Here is a 21030-nt window from a genome sequence, read left to right as displayed (position 1 = left end):
AGCTCTCCGCCATCGGTGCCCCACCCTCCTGCTGATCCGTGATCCGGTCATTACACAGTCAGTCCTTACGCTTCACGGGTTAATGACCATTTGCATATTACATCTTTATTATATAGGATATCCAAATTCTACCAACTTAATTCATCTATTTAGTGGATAAAGCGTCGGCCTGCGGACTGAAGGGTCCCAGGTTCGATTCCGGTCAAGGGCATGTACCTGGGTTGTGGGCACATCCCCAGTAGGAGATGTGCAGGAGGCAGCTGATCAATGTTTCTCTCTCATTGATGTTTCTGACTCTCTCTCTCCATTCCTCTCTGTAAAAAATCAATAAAATATATTTTAAAAAAATTCATGTATTTAAACTTCTCACACAATTACCAATTGAGGACAAACAAGGGTAGTCTAGTCAACTGGGCAGAACCTTGTCTCCGAAGTCCTCCAGGGTGGAGAACAATGAAAACATGTAAAACCAAAACAGGGAAAGTAAAATCCCTGATTTTTTTTCTGAACAGAAGCAAGCCAAGTCCTAGCACAATTCTGGGATCCATCTGGCCTCTTGAAAATACTCCAGAGACAACCTCCTTGGGCTTGAAACTCCTCAAATCTGATCAAATCCATCATGCATGCATTGGTAGATGGGTCAATAGCAGAGTGCCAGCTCCTTCCCAAGTGTGAGTTCCACCTCCCCAGACTGGACCAAAGTGAGATGTGGAAACCAAGCTAAGAAGGCAGGGACAGCAGCTGGTCCTGGGACAAGCACAGCCAGGGACACCTGGTAAATTAAGTGACCCATGGGAGGCAATTCACACTCGAAAGAGCAATTTAAACTATTTATGATCACTGATGGGCCCTGAATTAATTATAACTTCCTAAGGAAAAGAACTTGAAATTATCACAAAGAGAGTCCTAAAGATGGCTGCTCAGTGCTCGCTGGAGGTCACAAAGGAGAATGAGCTATTAGTCTATATTAAGGAGAAGCGAACACCACGGTAATGGTGTGCTCATGTGTAATACAAATGCGGGCGGCTTGACCTTGACTGCCATTCAGTTCTGGGCACTTCATCTGAAAAGGAAATAGAAGAGGCCACAGGAGGGCCAGGGGATGATTAGAGTCAGTGAGGGCTCCAAACCACTAAATAAGAAACCGTTTAATTATATAGTCAGCTAATTAGGAGGAGAACGGAGAAAATGGCAGAGGTGTGGACATGGAAAGAAAGGGATTCGGAGGTGACTGAGTGAGGCCCCAAAGGTTCTAAATTGGACTTTTATAAAACATCCATAAGGTCGCTTTTCAAACAGAATTGTCAGTGGATCAACAAAATTTTTGAGGAAATAAAAGGCCAACTCATCCAAGTGGTTCAAAACATCTGTTTGGAATTTACCAAAAAAAAAAAAAATTTAAGCACTTAGAATCTATGGTTTATTTAGAATATTGGATAGAATAGAGTCCTGATTCCTGCCATTTGTGGTGATCAGAAGAATTGGCATCAGCTAGAAAGAGGTGATGGAATGTCACTCTAACACAAGAGTCAACAAACTCTGCCCCTCGGGCCAAGTCCAGCCTGGTGCCTGTTTTCGTACCGTCGGCAAGCTAAGAACGATCTGCACATTTTAAGATGGTTACAAAAAATCAAAAGAGGAAGATTTCATGACATATGGAAACTATACGAAATTCAATGTTTTCTGTTCAGGAAGCTTCATTGGAACACAGCCACCCCCATTCATTTCTGGCTACTTTGCACAATAACAGCAGAACTGAGTGGTGGTGACAGAGACTGTACGGCCCACGCGTCTAAAATACTTCGTTTCTGGGCCTTTTCAGAAAAAGTCTGCCCACTCCTGCTCTATGTGCTGTGACTGTTATATATTTTCAGTGTGGTCAAGGCCCTGGGCAGCCATCAGGGTGCTGGTCTGCAGCTAAAGGATCACCTATGCCTATTGCCAGGTCCTGGGCCAGGGGTCCTGTAGGGGCAGCAGGTGGAGATGCTCAAAGGAATGAAGGTAAAGGGATGGAAGAGATCTTGAGCACCAGCAAAGAGGACCACACACCACAGCAGACCCGATTCAGGCGGGGCTGCCCAGCGGCCTGCTGGACTCCTGTAGAGGTCTCCTAACAAGCGACGTCTGGTCTCAGAATCCTTGACACTTGGTGAGCATGCAAAGGCTGTTGCATGCACCAGATAGGAGAACACCTTACTAGTAGGCATGTGAAATGCCCTGGGGTGTCAGACATGCTTCAATTTGACAGAAATCCTTTTGGAAAAATAAAGACATAAATCCTGGGGGGGGGGAATGTTATTTTATTCATTTAAATATAGAATACAGTATTGTGAATCCAAAAAAAAAATTTTTTTTGCTATGCAGATAGTCCTTAAAAAGACTTAAATCACAGAGCTCAAAAATAATAATCTTGACATCTGTGAATACAGGTTGCAATGGAAATACATTTAAATTCATAACACAAGGGGAATTAGGTCCATCTGTGTGGTCTCTAATTTTTTTGTTTTTAATAAAAAGTTACAAAACTTTCCCTTTTGCTGAGATGTGTGTTGCCATACTCTGCCACTAGGGGGTACCATGACCCATTGTTTTACCTCTTTCAGCTTTTCAAGTATCCCCAAAACTATTGTGTTAGACTCAAGAGGAAAACTTGTATTATATACAGTATTGCATATATTATATATGATATATTCTAGAATACATTATACATTATATAAAATATAATCAAATGATATATTGTACATCTACTCTATAATGTGGGCGAAAGTAGAGCATGAATCTTCCTAGGTAAATAAAGGAAGTTTCACAGCAGCACAAAGAATTCAATTGGAATTAAAAGCAGAACAGTGCTGCTTAATGTCAAAAGAAGAAGAGGTATATGAGAGCCTTCCCACTAGAAAGTTCCAGAAAGGACTTGGACCATCTAAAAGGCTGAGTGGCCATTGACCAACTTGTGGAAGGAAAGGCAGGAGGAGAGTCATGGGATATACAGAGCCATAGCCAAGGAATCTGAGAGATGCCAAATCTAAATCAAAAACCGTGACACCCAAAACCAGAGGCCAGGAGCGGAGATGGCATGAGAGAGCCTGGGGTCTCCAGGTGAGCTCCGAGGGGCAGTGAAGCCAGGTCAGGAGCCCAGGGCTATAAGCAGCAGCAAATGGATGCCCCAAAGAGCTCAGGGGGGTCACACACTCAGAATCTCAAAAATGTGACATTAAGTTTGTTTCCAAAATAAGACTAGGAGTGGCAAAAGGGAGATTAAAATTCCAGCCTATTGAGACATTATGAAACATAAAACCCTGAGTGTTCGGTGGAAATTAATCCGGAACACATCTCAGTCAGCTTCTAACATCTGCCTTGGGGGTGAGGATGATAACAGTGGAGATGAAGAGCTTTCCAAAATCTTGAAACCTGGGGGTGAAGGGCAGATCCCAGCGCTGGTAAACAGCCCTCTGCTGCAGCCAGGACTAAAGTTACCTCCTGCACAGTCTGCAAACATGAAACGTCCACATTGTGCTATTTCCATGAATCATTTCATTTAACCCCCTTTAAGGACTTACGGGCAGCTGTTAATATCATACCCATTGCACAGATGAAGAAACAGACTCATAGAGCTTAAGTAACTTGCCCAAGGTCACAAAAGTGAGTGATGGTGCCAGCGCTTAACAATGAAAACTCTTCTCACTCCAGAATTGCCTGTCCTTTCCTCTACGATTGCTGCGTCCAGATAGAAGTATTTCTCTAACTCCCAAGAGGTGAATAAGAAGATGTTACAACAAGACTAAAAGGCTTGTTTATATTAAAGAGAAAAATAAACAAACATAAACAATAGATTTTCCCCCAAAAGGCTAATAGGGAGCCAGAGGTCACGGAGAGAAAAAGAGCAGGAATAAGGGGAGAAGGAAAGGATTGGATCCAAGAAGGCAGGGGTGAGGGGGGAGATAGATAGGCACTAAACTCCTGCCACTCCACAGCAGGGGCGGGGGTGCCTACTGCAGTTGGTGGCCAAAAGTTCTGGGGACTCTTTGCTTAGCAAAGGAATGGAACCAAGAAAAGTGTCTGGGGCATATTGAGAGCTCAATAAAACATTGTGGAATGGCCCTGGCCAGTTTTTCTCAGTGGTTAGAGTATTGGCCTGAGGACAGAAGGGTCCTAAATTCAATCCCTGGCACCAGTTACGGAGCATGCCAAAGGCAACCAATAGATGCGTCTCTCATCTCTCTCTCTCTCTCTCTCTCTCTCTCTCTCTCCCTGCCCCTCCTTCCTCCCTTCCATTCTGTCTGAAAATAATGGAAAAAATATCCTCGGGTGAGGATTTAAAAAAAACATAGTTGCGGAATGGATGCAAAGAAGGCAGGTTTCTTGACTGGTTAGATGGCAAAGGACTGCAGTGGGAGCAGGGGGTTTCCGGAGACTGAACAGAAACAAAGAAACTGAGAGCATCCAAATTAGGTTTCTCTCCTGAGCTTCACAACACTCCATTCTTTGCCTAATGACCTCAGCCCAGGAGCTTCTGCCCCGCAAGGCCTGCAGCTGGTCAGAGAGCACACCGTGTAGTCCCTGCTGCTGATGCCCGAGTCCAAGGAGGGGCTACAGGCAATTCTGGAGGCCAGGCCCCCGGGGCAGGATTCCTCAGGGCTCCTGGGAGATGAGTAATGACAGGGCCCTCGCCCAGCACACTGGACCATGTGGAATGTCGGGTGTGCTGGAAGTCACACTTCCTGAGCCACATTTGGTTCCACTTCAGCCCAGAGATAATGAAACCAGCCTGCAATTTGCTGCTTTTTCCATCCCTCCTGCTACTTTCTCTGTTTTAATGTGAGAGAGAATGAGAGAGAGACATGTGTCTTTAACAGCAATAAAATGGTCGTGCATCCAACTGGAAGGCATGTGAAGGGAGAAAAAAAGATAAATGTGACATTTCCAGCAGAGGCTGGCCTCCTGCGAAACCCTGTAGTGTCCCCTGGAGGGCTGCTGACTGCACAGCGTGGCAAGCCCAGCCTTTGTTCCTACTCCACAATTTCAGTCAAGGAGGGAGGTGGTTCCTCAGGTCAGGTGACCTGGAGACAAGTGCTCAAGAGCAGATCTGTGCCCTGCTGTTCCCCAGGCTACTTGTACTCAAACAAACTGCTTATCAAGGACTACAGTCACGGTGGTTTAGTCTACCCACTGTCCTCTGATTCCTTGGGGAGCTCATCTCTCATTCCCTGTGGTCCCCTGGGGCTGACACACATGGTGGGGACATCACAGTTGGGGAAGGGGGACCTCCATAGGCTGTCCTTTCAGAGAGACCCCTTCTGTCAGATTCCCTCTCTGTGCCTCAGCAATCAAGAATGACCCAAGCAAGGCCAATGGTGGTCTTGCAAAGGCCTGATATGTGCATATTAAGAGGCTCCAGGAAGGCGCTGCTGGCTTAGATCAAGAACAGCTTCTCTACAGTCACCTTTGTCTCAGGCTTGCTGCCTCCTGGTAGCAAGAGGGCTGCTGAATGTCCAGCATCATATTTGCTTTTCAGCTGCTTCTCCTCTTTTATCAGGAGAACAGCAGTTATCCTGAAACCCAGACATCTTCTACTTAGCGATTCATACCCCCAAGTGCATCACGGACCACTTCTAGCTGCCGTGGAGGGTGGTAAATGAGACTGTAACTCCCCGAGTCTCAGAGTAGGTGAGGACCAGGAGAAAGAAATTAACAATGGCTGTTCGGTCAGCCCGGAAGAATATCTGCCTTGCTCTCTTAAGGCCCATGTCACAGTGGTATCTTTTATTATAGTTTTTCACATTCGAAACCTGGAACTCCCCCTGGGAAGGGACTGAGATCGCAATCCCTACCACTCACAGGCCCCAGCACGCAGCGCTCTGGTAAGTGTGTGCTCAGTTTGCTGCTTTTTGCTCCAGCTCTTGGGGCCTCCTGGCAGGCTGAGCAGATGTGTGGCTGCACAGGGTAATTAAACCTGTGCCTCACTTCGATCTCTGAGCTCTCCTGTTTGAAATTCATCCGGACGAAGCGGAAAGATACCAGGTATGTGTGCTCCTGTGCCTTGTCTAATCATCAGAAAGGGTTAAGCCATTTCTGTTTCAGGTCTCTTGTGATCAAGGAAGGTTCCTTGGCAAGAGTGTCTATTTGGCGCCTTGAAGGCAAGCCATTGTGAGAATTAGGAATTAGCTCTCCTCTCTCACTGTCCCCCTGCTGTAGTTAGAATAAAAGCAACAGTGACATTGCCAGTGACCCAGATGTTGGAGAAACCTTGGACTAAGCCACAGAGGCCCTTGCCTCCAAATTCCATAATATTGCATTAACACGGGCTCAACCTGCAGAATTGGATTTCAATCCAGCCCTTAAATGCTCACCCTACCTCACCCCTTCCCCACACCTAATCTCATTTTGTCCTGAGTGTTGAAAATAATGGTAATGCAGCTGCCCTGGAAAGTGGCTGTGTGAGCATTTTTTACATTAGAAAGCCTCTTAATAAAGTAAAAGTGCTGTAAGCGCAGAAGTCTCTTCCTTTACATTCCTCCTGCCTGGATAATAAATAGAACGTTGCAGCTCCAAACTTCTGGGGCCTGACGTGATAAAGGGGTTGGGACAGCCATGCACCTTTCCCTGAGCCATTACCATCTATCCAACACTTGGGACATGCTAAAAACATTGCACATGTGGTCTCACTTCATCCTCTGGATCTCCCTAGAGCAGGGGTGGGCAAACTTTTTGACTCGAGGGCCACAATGGGTTCTTAAACTGGACCGGAGGGCCGGAACAAAAGCATGGATGGAGTGTTTGTGTGAACTAATATAAATTCAAAGTAAACATCATTACATAAAAGGGTACGGTCTTTTTTTTTTTTTTTTTAGTTTTATTCATTCCCGCGGGCCGTAGTTTGCCCACCGCTGCCCTAGAGGCTGAGTACTATCATTACCCCCATTTCACAGATGAGGAAACTGAGGCTCAAAGAGGTTAAGTTACTTACCCAGAACCCCACAGCTAGCAGGGGAGAGAGCAGTGCTCAGATCCAAAAGAGCCCCCATGCTGCCTGGACCCCTCCTTGTTAGTGTTGGGCCGTGGTTCTCAGCCAGGGGCAGTGAGAACTGTAGGGAACCCAGCCCAGACCAATTCGATCTGAATCTCTGGGGATGGGAGATTGCGTCAGGGTACTGGGTGAAGGGGAAACGGCACCTGACTTAAAGTCAGACTTCTCGAGTGGCGGGTTCTGTTTGACTTGAAGATGTGATCAACCCGCCCTGCCAACTTCATGAGCAGTGAGGCCAGTGCTGCAAGTACACTGTGTGTACACTAAAGGGCTCTGGCACAGGCAGACCCACACTCGGGGCAGCAAGGCCCAAAGCCAGCTGCTCTGAGAAGTGCACCAGGATCCTACAGTAAATCACTTCACCTGTTAACTTATTTAGTCATTCACTGAACAATCGCTTATTATGCTCACGGCTGTCAGCTGGAGAGGGAGGAAGATAAAAGCTCCTTCCACCCAGAGGAATTGTATTGCAGTTCCCTGAACCTCAATCATTTATGATATAACCAAAAAGAGCAGTTGACATAAGAAAAACAACAGCCACATATAACTCAAGTGCCAGATGAGCCTCCCAGACCAGGGGACTCTAACAAGGGAGTGGCCCCCAAGGTCAAGATGCTATGTGCAAGCAGAGTGGCTTGAGCTAGGCTTCGTATGAGCGCAACCTTTCCACTGGGCTGCAGAACCCAATTGGTTCCCATCCCAGGTTGGGGCCAGCCCCAGCAAGGCTAGTAGGTCATCCTGGAGTCTGTGGCCCAGCACAGAAAGGCACTGATGATGGGGAGAGACTGGTTTCCTCACCTGATAAGCCACGACAACATTGCCCTTTTCCAGAACCACTGGGAAGATCAACCATTACAGTGACCACTGGTTCCACCTCCATTGATGGAGTCCTCTCCTCGGACCAGAGGCAATGTTTACTACTTCACCCACTATCCGATCTCAGTGACACCACCCAACGATGATGGGAGAGGCACCATTATCACAGCCCATTTTCCAGAGAAGGTACCTGATCCTCAGAAAGCTTAATCAATTTCCCAAGGGCACATAACTAACCAGCAGCACAGCAGATGCAAGCCCAGCTCATACTCTAAGCGGGGACACAACAACAGGAATTTATAATCTGGAATCTAAGACCACCAAGGGGTCCATGGATAGGATTCAGGAGTCTATGGACTTGGAGGGGGCGAAATCTGTACCTTTATTCAGTGGCATGCTGGAGTTGAAAGCAGAGGGCGGTGGGAATCTTTGGCCCCTGCAGCTATGTATTTTATCATTGACATTGTTTAAAATCAATGGTGCATGGTGATAATAAAAGCAAGACCAACTTCAATTTTTTGTTGTTTTTAAATTTGCTACACACACTGTATCTTTTTGTCTGCACTACCTCTAACTAAAATTGAGCATCTCCCTCAACCATAAACATAGACATCCTCTGCGGAAGTATTAACAGTGCCTATGATTTTTGTCACCAATGGAAACCACAAATACAGTATGTTGTGCCATATTATAGTTGTTCCAGGTATTTCCCAGGTACCAGTATATAGTTTATACGCATCACTACTTCAAAATTATGGTGGTTATGATGTTATTTAATGGGTAATACAGAAGATTAGCTTTTATTACATTCACAGATCTGGTTTTGGCTTTGGTTTTGGCTTTTAGTGTTTGGATAGCCATGTTTCAATATATTTGGTCTACTTTGTAATCCTACGTATTATAAAAATCAGTCTTTGGGTTCCACCAGACTCACAAAGAAGATGAAAAGTTCCTGCTACCCACTCTCATGGGTAAAAATGCTATTTAAAGGCTGGAAATATTATAATCTTTGGACTATTTTACTTCCCATGTATGTCTTATTTCCCCAGATAAGTTACCAGCTCATGAGAACATGCATTAAGTCACATTGTCCTTTATTTCTTTCTTAAAGAGAGTAATCATTCTACTGCTGTTTGTTGATTGACTGGCTGATAGAACTCCTTCAGGCTTCCATGGTCTGAAACTAGCATCACATTCACTAACCAGGAGATGACCAAAATGACAAGAGGAGGAAAGGTATTGGGGTTAAATTTTCCATATAATCGCCAAACCCTAGGGATGGGCTGCTGGTACTTGCTTCTTAGAAACTAAATATATCTGTAGGAGAAAAAAAGCCATTGGAATTTTCCATCCAGGCTAATAGAGTAGGGCAGAGTGCCCAGATATCATGGGAACCAAAGCAGACTCCAAGCTGGGAAAATAATCCTGAACAAGATGGCATCATTTCTGTACATAATGGGAGGCTTATGAAATAACTAGAGGCCCGGTCCATGAGATTCATGCATTGTGGGGTGGGAGGTTCTCTCAGCCCAGCCTGCACGCTCTCGCAGTCCGAGAGCCCTCTGGGGATGTCCATGGAGATGAGAGAGGCTCCTGTCCCCACCGCTGCGCTCGCCAGCCGTGAGCCCGGCTTCTGAGCTTCTGGGCTTCTGGCTGAGTGGCGCTCCCCCTGTGGGAGCGCACTGACCACCAGGGGGAAGCTCCTTCATTGAGCATCTGCCCCCTGGTGGTTAGTGAGCATCATAGCAACTGGTCATTCTGCTGTTCAGTTGATTTGCATATTACCCTTTTATTAAATAGGATGCCAGCCAGCCTGGGAGCCTAAGTTTTGCAAAGAACCACAATCTGCACAGAACATCACATTCACTAACCAGGAGATGACCCAACTACTACCTCTCTAACACTAAGGAGCTAAAGAGGGTTCTGGCACCCTGGGTTGCAGTTGATATCAAGAGACTGACTGTTCTAGCTATCTTTATTTTTTAATAAACACCCAAGACTGTGTGTTTATTATAAAACCTTTTTATTTTTCTCAAGATTCTGAGGGTCAGGAATTCAGGCACAATGTTGATGGTTCTTCTCTTCTTCTTTTATATATATATATTTTTATTGGTTTCTGACAGGAAGGGAGAGGGAGAGGGAGAGAGATAGAAACATCAATGATGAGAGAATAATTGATTGGCTGCCTCCTGCACACCCCACACTAGGGATCGAGCCCTCAATCTGGGCATGTGCCCTGACCAAGAATAGAACTGTGACCTCCTGATTCATGGGTCGAGGCTCAACCACTGAGCCAAGCTGGCTGAGTGGTTCTTCTCTTCCTCACAATGTCTGGGGCTTCCAAGTTGTGTTCTGCAGGCATATGTCTGGCACCTGGGGTGGGATGGCCAAAAAACAGACCAGTGTCCCTACACATGACCTCTCCATGTGGGTTGGGTTTCTCACAAGATGGTGGGAAAGGATTTTGCAAGAGAGGTCTCTGGAAAGCAAGCATTGTGAGAGGACCAAATGGATGACCCATGACCTGTTCTAGTCCTTCCTCTATACTCCACTGGTCAAGGAGGTCACAACCTACCCAGAATGAACAGGAAGAGACATGGACCCCACCCCTTGACAGGAAGAGTGAGAGAGAATCTTGGAGCCATGTTTTACAACCACCACACTGATAAGCCAACATTACTGCTCCCACCCTTAGAGACTATATCTAGATCCATGGTCTCTCATCTGCAAACCGCAGCCAAGCACCCAGGCTTGTCTCGCAAGAATGAGTTCATCCTGCTATAACACAGGTACCCCAGAGGAGTCTCAGCCACCAACAATGCTTCACAAATGAAAAGAACCCTGTCATCATCGTAACTCACATCCCACCTTGATTGCCATTCCACCTACACATCCCTACACCTCTGAGAAACCTGCTCCCACAAAGTGAGCTCTGCATGCTGGTGTGTCTCACTGTTCTATTAAGACACATCATTCACAAACACTGCGTTTCTTAAAAGATACCCTCAGCTGTCACTTACATAACAGAACTTGGCAAAACAGATGGAGCGCTCCAGTGGTGTCTTTGCCTGGGGCAGTATATGCTAATAACTTGACACAGACACCTTGAACAACTTTGTTTCCCAGCAAAGTTCCATCAGCTGGAAAATTCAAAGGCATAGAGAGTGAGTAGAAGCAGCTTTTTCCTTTTCCCCGAGAAAATGGTATCACCTCATCAGTCAAATGATTAGAGAAATCGATAGAGCTACTCCCAAAAGTCAGTAGGAAGGGAGGAAGCTGGATACTATCTAAAGAAAGGTATTTACTATATGCTGCTATGAACATATGGGTGCATATATCCTTTCTGATTGGTGTTTCTGTTTTCTTGGGATAGATTCCTAGAAGTGGGATTACTGGCAAATGGAGGGGTGGCGGGGGAGAGGTCAATGGTGGGGGGAGGGAAGGAGACTCTTGTAATACTTTAAACAATAAAGAATTTAAAAAGAAAGAAAGGTATTTACTACACACAGAAGGAGGAGATATGCTACCCATGACTTAGGAGAAAAGAGCATTTTAGAGAGAGAGGGTGGCATGCACAAAAATGGGGAGGCAGGATTGTGCCACTCTTGTTTCCAGAGCATCAAGATGGCTGGCCTACCTGGGGCGGAGGTTTTGGCTTTGGGAAATGTAGGGGATGTTTATCATTTCATCTGCCCAAACATCACCCCTTCCTTCTTTGGGAAACAGCTCCTCTCCCATTTAGTTCTCTTTAAACCCTGGGATGGGCATGTGACCTGGGCGGGGCTAATCCTAGTAAACCAATCTTTGACATCAGTGATTGGTCCAGGAATAGGCAAATGACCCAGCCAGGCCAATCGGAGATGCTTGGGAATGTTTCTAACTGGAGGTAGGGAGAATAGCTCACTTTTCTCTCTGCTCTTCAGAGGGCAGGCAGGAGAGTGTTCAGGGTTTAAGAGCCCAAGCTCTTCAGTCAGAATGACTCCAATCCCAGGCCCACCTCTTTCCTGGTTTTGTGAGTTTGGGCAGGCTCTTCACCAAGGCTTTGTTTTCTCACCAATAAAATGGGTAAACCACACCTACCTCAAAAACTTGTGCAAAGGTTGAGAATGTGTCACATGCTTAGAATAGTGCCTGACACTTACTGAGAGCTACCACACCACATACCAGCTTTAGGGGTAAGTCAGTCTTCTGTAGCTTTGTTATAAGAGTAAGAAACTCTTCTTTTTTAAATTTAAGCTGGTTTAATTTTCATTTCTGTCACTAGCACCTGGAAAGTGCTAGAGTGATTTTTTTAAAATTAAAGGAAAAATATACTTAGAAATATATTCATCATGTTTTCCTAATTAGACAAGCCATTAAAATAATGCTAGTTCTGTGACTATTTTTTTTTAATTGTTCCTTCCTCCTAAAGTTATTTGCTAAGCTCCTGAGAATAGAAGTTAAGCTAGAGGATATTTCAAGAAGAAGTTGGGAAGATTAAGTGGTCCATCAGCCTTGGGGATTCCAAACACTGAGAAACCCTGACCCCCTAAAACCTCTGACCCTCTCTTGTCAAACCAATGAGAGCCCAGAGTGCTAGTCAGAACTTAGGTTCAGTATCCCGGATCATAGGTGGAGTCAAAGAGGCAGAATCCTCATGAAAAACCAAATTAAGAAACAGGAGAATGCTACTCTCACCACTATAACTTAACATTGCTGTGGGAGAATAAAACTCATAAACATAAACAAGAAAAGTGATCATTATTTATGGCTAGTTTTGACTCTACACCTGGAAAACCAAAGAGAATCAAGTTTAAAAAAAAGAACAGTTAAAATCAATAGGATAATCTAATAAGGTGACTAGCTATAAAAATTCATATATGAAAATCAATAGCTTGCTACATATACAACTATATGAAAATATAATGAAAGAAAGAAATCCTATTTAAAAAATAAAATAAAAACCAAATAAAGTCCAAACAAAACAAAAATAGTTAAGAATAAACCTCATAAGGAATATGCAGAACCTACATGAAGAAACACTTTAAAATTCTAATAAGGTCCTTCCATCAATTTTTAAAAGCTGGGAAGATGATGATAAGGCAGAGTGGGAGAACACACACACAGTGCCAGAGAACAGAGATCTCGAAGAAACCAGACAAAGGAGAAAATGGAAGCAGGGTGGGAAGGCATAGCCTGGAATTCTTCTTGGCTGACGGCAATACAGTTGCAGGTGTTTTCCTGGGTGCCCATTGTTCTATGGAGGAACTGACCTGCATGCCCACCACCCATCTCTGAGTCACCACTCCCTCCCTGAGGACATGTTACAATCAATCCCCTGAGATTTAGGGCAGACCTGGGGACTGAGAAGCATTGCTGTTAGCAGAAATGACAGCCCATTCCAGCCGAATGAAAAGCAGACCTTCTGCTTCAAAATACAGATTTATTGTCATTCAGGAATGGTGAGGCCAGCAGATCAGGAGACAACTGCCATCTTTTCAATAAATGGTGCTGGGAAAACAACATCCACATGCAATAATAATAATAATAATAATAATAATAGAATCTAGACACAGACCTTACATCCTTCACAAACATTAACTAAAAATGGATCACAAAACCATAAAACTATGCTATCCTAGAAGATAACATAGAAGAAAACCCAGATGACCTTGGGTATGGTGGTAACTTTTTAGCAACACCAAAAACATGATCCATGGAAGAAATGATTGATAAGCTAGACTTCATTAAAATTAATAACTTCTGCTCTGACAAAGACAATGTCAAGAAAATGAGAAAATAAGCCACGGACTGGGAGAAACTATTGGCAAAGGCTACATCTGATAAAGGACTATTATCCAAATATACAAAGAATTCTTATAACTCAACAATATCAGAAAATAAACAGCCTAATTTTTTAAATGGGCCAAATAAACAGCCTAATTTTAAAAATTGGCCAGACACCTCACCAAAGAAAATATATGCAAATAAACATATGAAAAGATGCTCCACATCATATATCATCAGAGAAATATAAATTAAAACAACAATGAGATATTACTACACATCCATTAGAATGGCCAAAATCCAGAACACTGACAACACCAAATGCTGGTGGGTATACGAAGCAACTGGAATTCTCACTCATCGCTGTTGGGAATGCACAATGGTACAGTCACTTTAAAAGATAGTTTGGTGTTTCTTTAAAAACTAAACATACTTGTACCATATGATCCAGCAGTCACTCTCCTTGGTATTTACCCCAAGGAGTTAAAAACATGTCCACACAAAAACCTGCACATGGATTTTTATTGCAGCTTTACTCATAATTGTCAAAACTTGGACGTGACCAAGATGTCATTCAGTAAGTGAATGGATAAATAAACTGGGGTGGACAATGGGATATTATTTTTTGCTTAAAAAGAATTGATCCATCAAGCCATGATGCCCTAGCCGGTTTTGCTCAGTGGATAGAGTATCGGCCCGTGGACTTAAGGGTGCCAGGTTCGATTCCCTTAAGGGCACATGCCCAGGTTGCAGGCTCAATCCCAGTAGCTGGCATGCAGGAGGCAGCCGATCAATGATTCTCTCTCATCATTGATGTTTCTATCTCTCTCTCCCTTTCCTTTCTTCTCTGAACTCAATAAAAATATATTAGGAAAAGACATGGAGGAATCTTAAATGCATATTACCAGGTGAAAAAAGCCAGTCTGAAAAGGCTACATACTATATGCTTTCAACTATATGACATTCTGGAAAAGGTAAAACTACTGAGACAATTAAAAGATCAGTGGTTACCAAGAGTTGTGGGGTGGATGAGTAGACTGAGCACACAGATTTTTTAGGGCAGTGAAAAAACTCTGTATGATGTCATAATAATGAATACATATCATTATACATTTGTCCAATCCCATTGAATGCATAACACCAAGAGTGAACAGTAATATAAACTACGGGCTTTGAATGACTATGATGTGTCAATGTAAGTTTGTCAATTATAAAAAAATTTACCACTCATGGGGGGGTATGCTGACAGTCAGGGAGGCTATGAATATAGGGGAGGTGGAGGGGAATATGGGAAATCTGTATACCTTCCCCTCAATTTTGCTGTGGACTTTAAACAGCTCTAAAGAAAAGAGAGAGACTTAATTTTTTAAATAATTAAGTAATTATTTTTTTAAGTTTGTTATACATTAATAGGTCCCAAAAGAAGTGGGCATGCCATGCCACCAGGGGCCACACGGAGAAGCACAGGGTCAGTCAGGTGGCAGAGGGAGCAAGGGGGATATGGGGATAAGAGCCTTCACTGCGGTTTTTGCAAGGAGAGAAGATGAGGCAGGGTCATCAGGTTCAGCACTGGCTAATTCTGATAGTTTCAGTGGGACCCCAGGACACAGGACTGTCCCTAGTTGTCTGGTACCTGGCCCTGGAGTGGTTAGGGCAGAAGAATAGTTGCCCAGCGTATAAGAATTTGATAAAGAAGCTGGTTGGGAGTATGGGCTCTGGATTGGTATGTTGCAGGTGAATTGTTTGCTATCTTTAGGAATTAGCTAACTCTGGAAGGAGCAATCTCTCCAGAGTCAGCAAGGCCCCAAGATGTCAAAGCATTAAAAACACAAAATAAAAGATATGATGAATACACCCTCCCATCACATCTCCCAGTCTACAGAGCATTTTCACTTTTATGAGCCTGAAAAAGAAGAAACTGGGAGCAAATATCTATGGGCCCAGTTCCCTGAAGCTCAACTTGGATAAACCAGCTAACCAAGGGTCACCCATGGCTCTTTAGTGGACAAGAATTTGGATCTTCCAACTACCAGACCAAGGTAGTTCTCCTCTATAACACTCAATAGACAACTATAAATACTGGAGGTCCAGTGCACGGATTCATGCACTCGTGGGGTCCCTCAGACTGGCCTGCACCCTCTCACAATCCAGGACCCCTTGGGGGATGTCTGAGGCCCACTGCACTGATTCAGCCTGATCTCTGCAGGCCAGCCAAAGGACCCCACCAGTGCATGAATCCATGCACCGGGCCTCTAGTATGCATATAAGATCTTTGGTTAATCTCTTCCCATCCTCTCCCCTCCCCCCTTCCTTCTGAGATTCATCAGTCTGTTCCATGTTTCCATGCCTGTGTGTTGAGCATCTGCCTCCTGGTGGTCAGTGCACATCATAGCTACTGGTCAAACAGTCGCTTAGGCTTTTATATATAGAGATATCTACTTGTTGATAGAAAAGAGGGGTAGGGAGAGGAGGGCTGAGGAACCATGGCATCTGTGGTTGCTGTTTGCAGTGGTCTGGGGAGGAAAAGGTTCACGCACTTCCTAATGACTGCTGTCAGCTGCCCAGCCCAGGAACCCAAGTGGTGCTGTGGAGAAGTTGTTCATAATATAAACAGGAACCAGCAATGAGGACCTGCCCGTTCTAATGGAAAATCCTTATAAGGAGCCTCTTAAAAAGTATATCTTGTGTGGAAAACGTGTAGATTATAAGAATGTACAACTTTTGTTCCTTTATTTCTCCATTTACTGGACACATACATGGAAGGCACTTAACAGGTTTTTGTGGGAAGAACCAAAAAGAAATCACAAAAGTGATTAAGAAAGCTCAAATAATAGGGTTTATGCCAATTACATACAAGGATTCTGAGCATCTATCTCAAAGACCATAAAGTTTGTAACATCAAATATCAGGAGTAAATTATATAAAGTTATCATAAATAAACTTATATTAAAATTTTTTAAAAAAAGAAAAGAGGGGTGGGAGGAGTTTGAGGAATCTCCCATCCTCATCCAGTTGCCTGAAAACTCCCTGCCTTAGCAAAGAGCTAAGGATTAAAGGCATTACAGCTCCCTTTTAAAAAAAAAAATGATTTCAGAGAGAAAGGGAGAGGGAGAGATAGAAACATAAATGATGAGAGAGAATCATTGATCGGTTGCCTCCTGCACACCCACTATGGGGATCAAGCCTGCAACTCAGGCATGTGTTCTTGACTGGAATTGAACCCAGGATCCTTCAGTCCACAGGCCAACATTCTATCCACTGAACCAAACCGGTGAGGGCTTAAAGCTCCCTTTTAAAATGAAAATATCATCTAGAAAAGTTGACACATAAACCACTGCCTTTCCCGTGGTTGGCAAACCGCAGCTCTCAAGCCACATGCAGCTCTTTGGCCCCTTGACTGTGGCTCTTCCACAAAATACCACGTGCGGCACCCACGTACAGTGTGATTGAAACTTCGTGGCCCATACGCAGAAGTCGGTATTTTGTGGAAGAGCCGGTATTTTGTGGAAGAGCCACACTCAAGGGGCCAAAGAGCCACATGTGGCTCGCAAGCCGCAGTTTGCCGACCACTGCATTAGTCCCTTAGTCCAGAGCAGTTTGCCAATCACTAACTTTTCTCCATGCCACTCAAAGAACATTAACTTGGGATATGTCTGGACTAGACACTGATTGGGGATAGCATCTGGCAGGACACCTGTGTTCTGACCTCAGTGTTTTCACCTAAAAAACAGGAGGGCTGGATTGGATTACAAAATCCTGAGGTCAATGCTCCATTTCCATCAGAAGGTCAACTCTAGCCTGTACAGGTCCTGGGAATCCTGTCCTGACAGTGTCCTGACCCAGATCCATCTCTGTCATTTTAATCCAAATCTCCTTGTTCTGTTAGGCAGCTGTGTAGGGCGCTTTACTCATTTAATAGGTAGATCTTTTTGAAGTTCTCATTTAAAATAATTTGATATTCAAGCAGTATGTGTGTGGTTGAAAGTCATAAAATTATTCATTTGGAAGACTACTCCTTTTCTCTCAGATACCAATTGAAGTGTGTAGCAGTCCCCTCGAGCAAAGCGCGCTGTCTAGAAAGCCTTTTCTTCATAATGCTTTGCCACTATCACTAAATTGAGTTATTCCGACAGCCTTTGATGCACTGGGTTTTTTTCCTAAGTGTGCATGTGAAAGCTGAACAGCAACATAATTTAATTCTTCAAGATTTACTTTTAAATCGCCAGGGTGGTTCTTCTGGGGGACAGAGAGTTGACCCCATTTTCTCAAGTTGAAATTGATTTAGGTGGAACCATTCTTGGAATTTGAATTAGATATTTTTCTCCTTATCAGCATGAACTTTAAGCTTCATTTTCCAGCAGCTGGGAACATCTGTGCTACCTATGAATCACAAGTAATTTGAGGAAACCAAATGTGGGCAAAGAAGGTATTCACCACTCACTGAATTCTCTTGGCAAAATTCTTCATGATGATCTGAATTGATGTCTAGATACAATTGTGTTACATGTCTGAATTCCTTTTACAAAAGGAAAATGAGACCATTACCAATGTAATCAAAACAACACAACCATTGTACTGTTGAATAAGAAATCTTTCTGTAAACACTATGGCATATTATTATTCCGGAATAAAAAAATATTTACCATGAGGGGATTCTATTGAAAAATATGTCACGGAAAGTTAAGGGCTATCTTCCTCTAAACTCCAATGTGCACCTCCAGCATTAAAGGTTGATTATTTCTTCAATGAGCAAAGGACAAATTTACCTATTTATAATGAAGCACCCCCCTTACATCCACAAGCTGTTTCTCCACACCGGGATTGAGTTTGCGTATATAATTTTTCCATACTGTTTGTCAATTACCCTTAGTAATAAAAATAGCAACTTAGGTTCTCCCAATGAAAGAGGATTCTCTGAAAACTGATTAAAGAATGAAAGCAGGGGATGGCTTAACTTAATAGATCAAGGACCAAAAGCAGAGTATCTCTGGTGACATCCCCCTATAACTCAAGTGGCCCTCAGCTGCCTACAGAGTCATACCTTCATTTATTTGACCGTCTGGGCACCTGGTGAATTAAACTCCCTGGTGTCCAACTGTCCTCTCATACTCCCAAGTTAGGCTTTTTTAGTAGTACAAAGAAGTGCTGGTGTGGATCCCCAAACCAGATTCCTAGGAGGATGTCAATTTCAGAAAAGTCTTAAGAATTCAGACTAGACCAGGGTCTCATGAGATCTTTTCTCTCCCCACCAATGCAACAGAAACATCCCTAGCAGGAGAGAAAAGACTGAGACATCCTCATATCAACTCAAAATACCACTTGAGCACCAATTATATGCACAGCACTGTGGCCAAGGATTCAGGCGTAAGAAGACACAGGTCCTGCTCCAGCACACATTAAGCACTTGGTATTTATTGAATGAAGAATTTGCTGAAGAAGATGGCAGTGTGAACAGGAAGAATTAACAGAAAGACACTGAAGTCTGAGAAATTGCTCAGGGAAACTCTGGAGGAGCTAATGACTAACTAGATAGAGAAACTAAAGAGAAGGGAAATTGAACTATGACCCCAAAGGTTTCAAACCTTGGGGCCTATATAACAGAAATACCATGGATGCAAGTAGGAGATTTGGAGGAAAGAAGTCAAGAATAATTTAGTTTGCCCTAACCGGTTTGGCTCAGTGGATAGAGTGTCGGCCTGCGGACTGAAGGGTCCCAGGTTCGATTCCGGTCAAGGGCAAGTACCTTGGTTGTGGGCACATCCCCAGTAGTGGGTGTGCAGGAGGCAGCTGATCGATGTTTCTCTCTCATCGATGTTTCTAACTCTCTATCCCTCTCCCTTCATCTCTGTAAAAAATCAATAAAATATATTTTTTTAAAAAGAATAATTCAGTTTACAGTAATAGTGGAGATAGGTACCCTACCTCTCCTCCTGAAGGACTAGTCCAGAGCTGGCACAAACTGCCCTAAGACCGAACCCCAAGGTAACTCCAAGGGGAGGATTCTGGAATCTTCACAGAAATTCTCACAGTGGGGGTTTCATTAAAGGCCTTTATTTCAACCACCCATATTATTTAATTTAATTTATGGGTTTTGTTAGCCACATTTTCTTTATATGGTCCCCAAATCTGCCTCTCTGTAATAACTCAGTTAGACGATGTCGTTTCCTGAATTTTATGTTTCCATCTTTTTTTAATCTATTTGTATCTAAAAGCACATGTTCTTCAGGTCTTTCTGCCTTCACCCAATTTTGCCTGGCTTCCTCCCTCAATGGTAATAGCTGTAGTTCGTTGTTCATTTCCTTTGCTTTCTTGAGACCCAGACGATCTGCTCTTTCTTATTTAGGATGAGGAATCTGATGTCTGAAAAGGGAAGTCATGGGTTCAGGCTTAACCAGACCATCTCAGTTGTTCACAATTGATCAGTGTAATCACACACACACACACACACACACACACACACACACACACACAGTGCCCTACACTAACTATCAGAGTCTGCCTGTTTCCCCTGGAAGCCTCCCTCCCATTGGTCAGAGGGGGCAGAAACAGGGGGCATAGGATGGGGCAGTCACTGGACTGACCCAGTGACTCAGCCCAGTGACCATTCACAAACGGAAGGGCAAATGGAAGCCAGGAGGAGGCCAGAGGACGCGTCCGGCAAGCACCCTCACCTAAATATAAAGATGCCCAAATGTGTCCTCAATCTCCACATTTCTGTGCTGGATTCTTTTAGACAAGATTGCCTAATCTACTCTTCATTCAGTCACGGTCCACCTTTATCACCTCTGCCTTCTTCATCTTCCTCTTCTATCTGATATTTTTTTAGTATTTTTATTTTAATCAACTCACATTTTATTTAAATAGAGTTACTTCTTTAAAAACTTTATGTCACAGTTATAAAGAGAAAAATCAGTTTTACTTGCCATGTAAAAATGCAGTAACCATAAAAATAAATATGAAAACCAGTGTGATCACATTCTAGCTAACTCTGAAGTTGAGCCCTGCTCTGTTACAGGGAGGTTAGCAGGTGCCAAGAGTGGCTGTGAAAGACCTATGAGCCCCAAACTGAGAGCTTCCCTCTACCTAGTCGGAGGCATCGGGGACGAATTCACCCTTATAGCAACAAACATCAGGCACAGTTCTCATGACAACCCCAAAAGGCAGGTGTCAATCTTACCCCTTGAGAAATGTGGAAACCGAGACATGGATAGATTAAGTAACTTGCCCAATGTCATTTACCTAGTAAATGGTGACATCTGGGTGTGACCCTAAGCAGCATCCCTTTCTCTGATGTATGTATATGTATATATATGTATATATATGTATATTTGTGTGTGTGTGTGTATGTATATGTATGTATATATATACATACACACACAGTGAGTGGCCAGATTATTATGACCACCCCGTCAGTACTTCGT

At 43.7% G+C, this 21030-nt stretch overlaps 1 pseudogene; it reads left to right on the top strand.

Moving 5' to 3' along the window:
• The first annotated feature begins 16053 nt into the window (after window positions 1-16053).
• On the top strand, window positions 16054-16524 carry LOC102241726 (annotated as a pseudogene).
• Window positions 16525-21030: the final 4506 nt, after the last annotated feature.

This window comes from Myotis brandtii, unplaced genomic scaffold, assembly GCF_000412655.1.
Source record: "Myotis brandtii unplaced genomic scaffold, ASM41265v1 scaffold79, whole genome shotgun sequence".
NCBI classification, from domain to species: Eukaryota; Metazoa; Chordata; class Mammalia; order Chiroptera; family Vespertilionidae; genus Myotis; species Myotis brandtii.
Note: the sequence above shows the minus strand (reverse complement) of the source record. Positions and strands in the feature narration are given on the sequence as shown.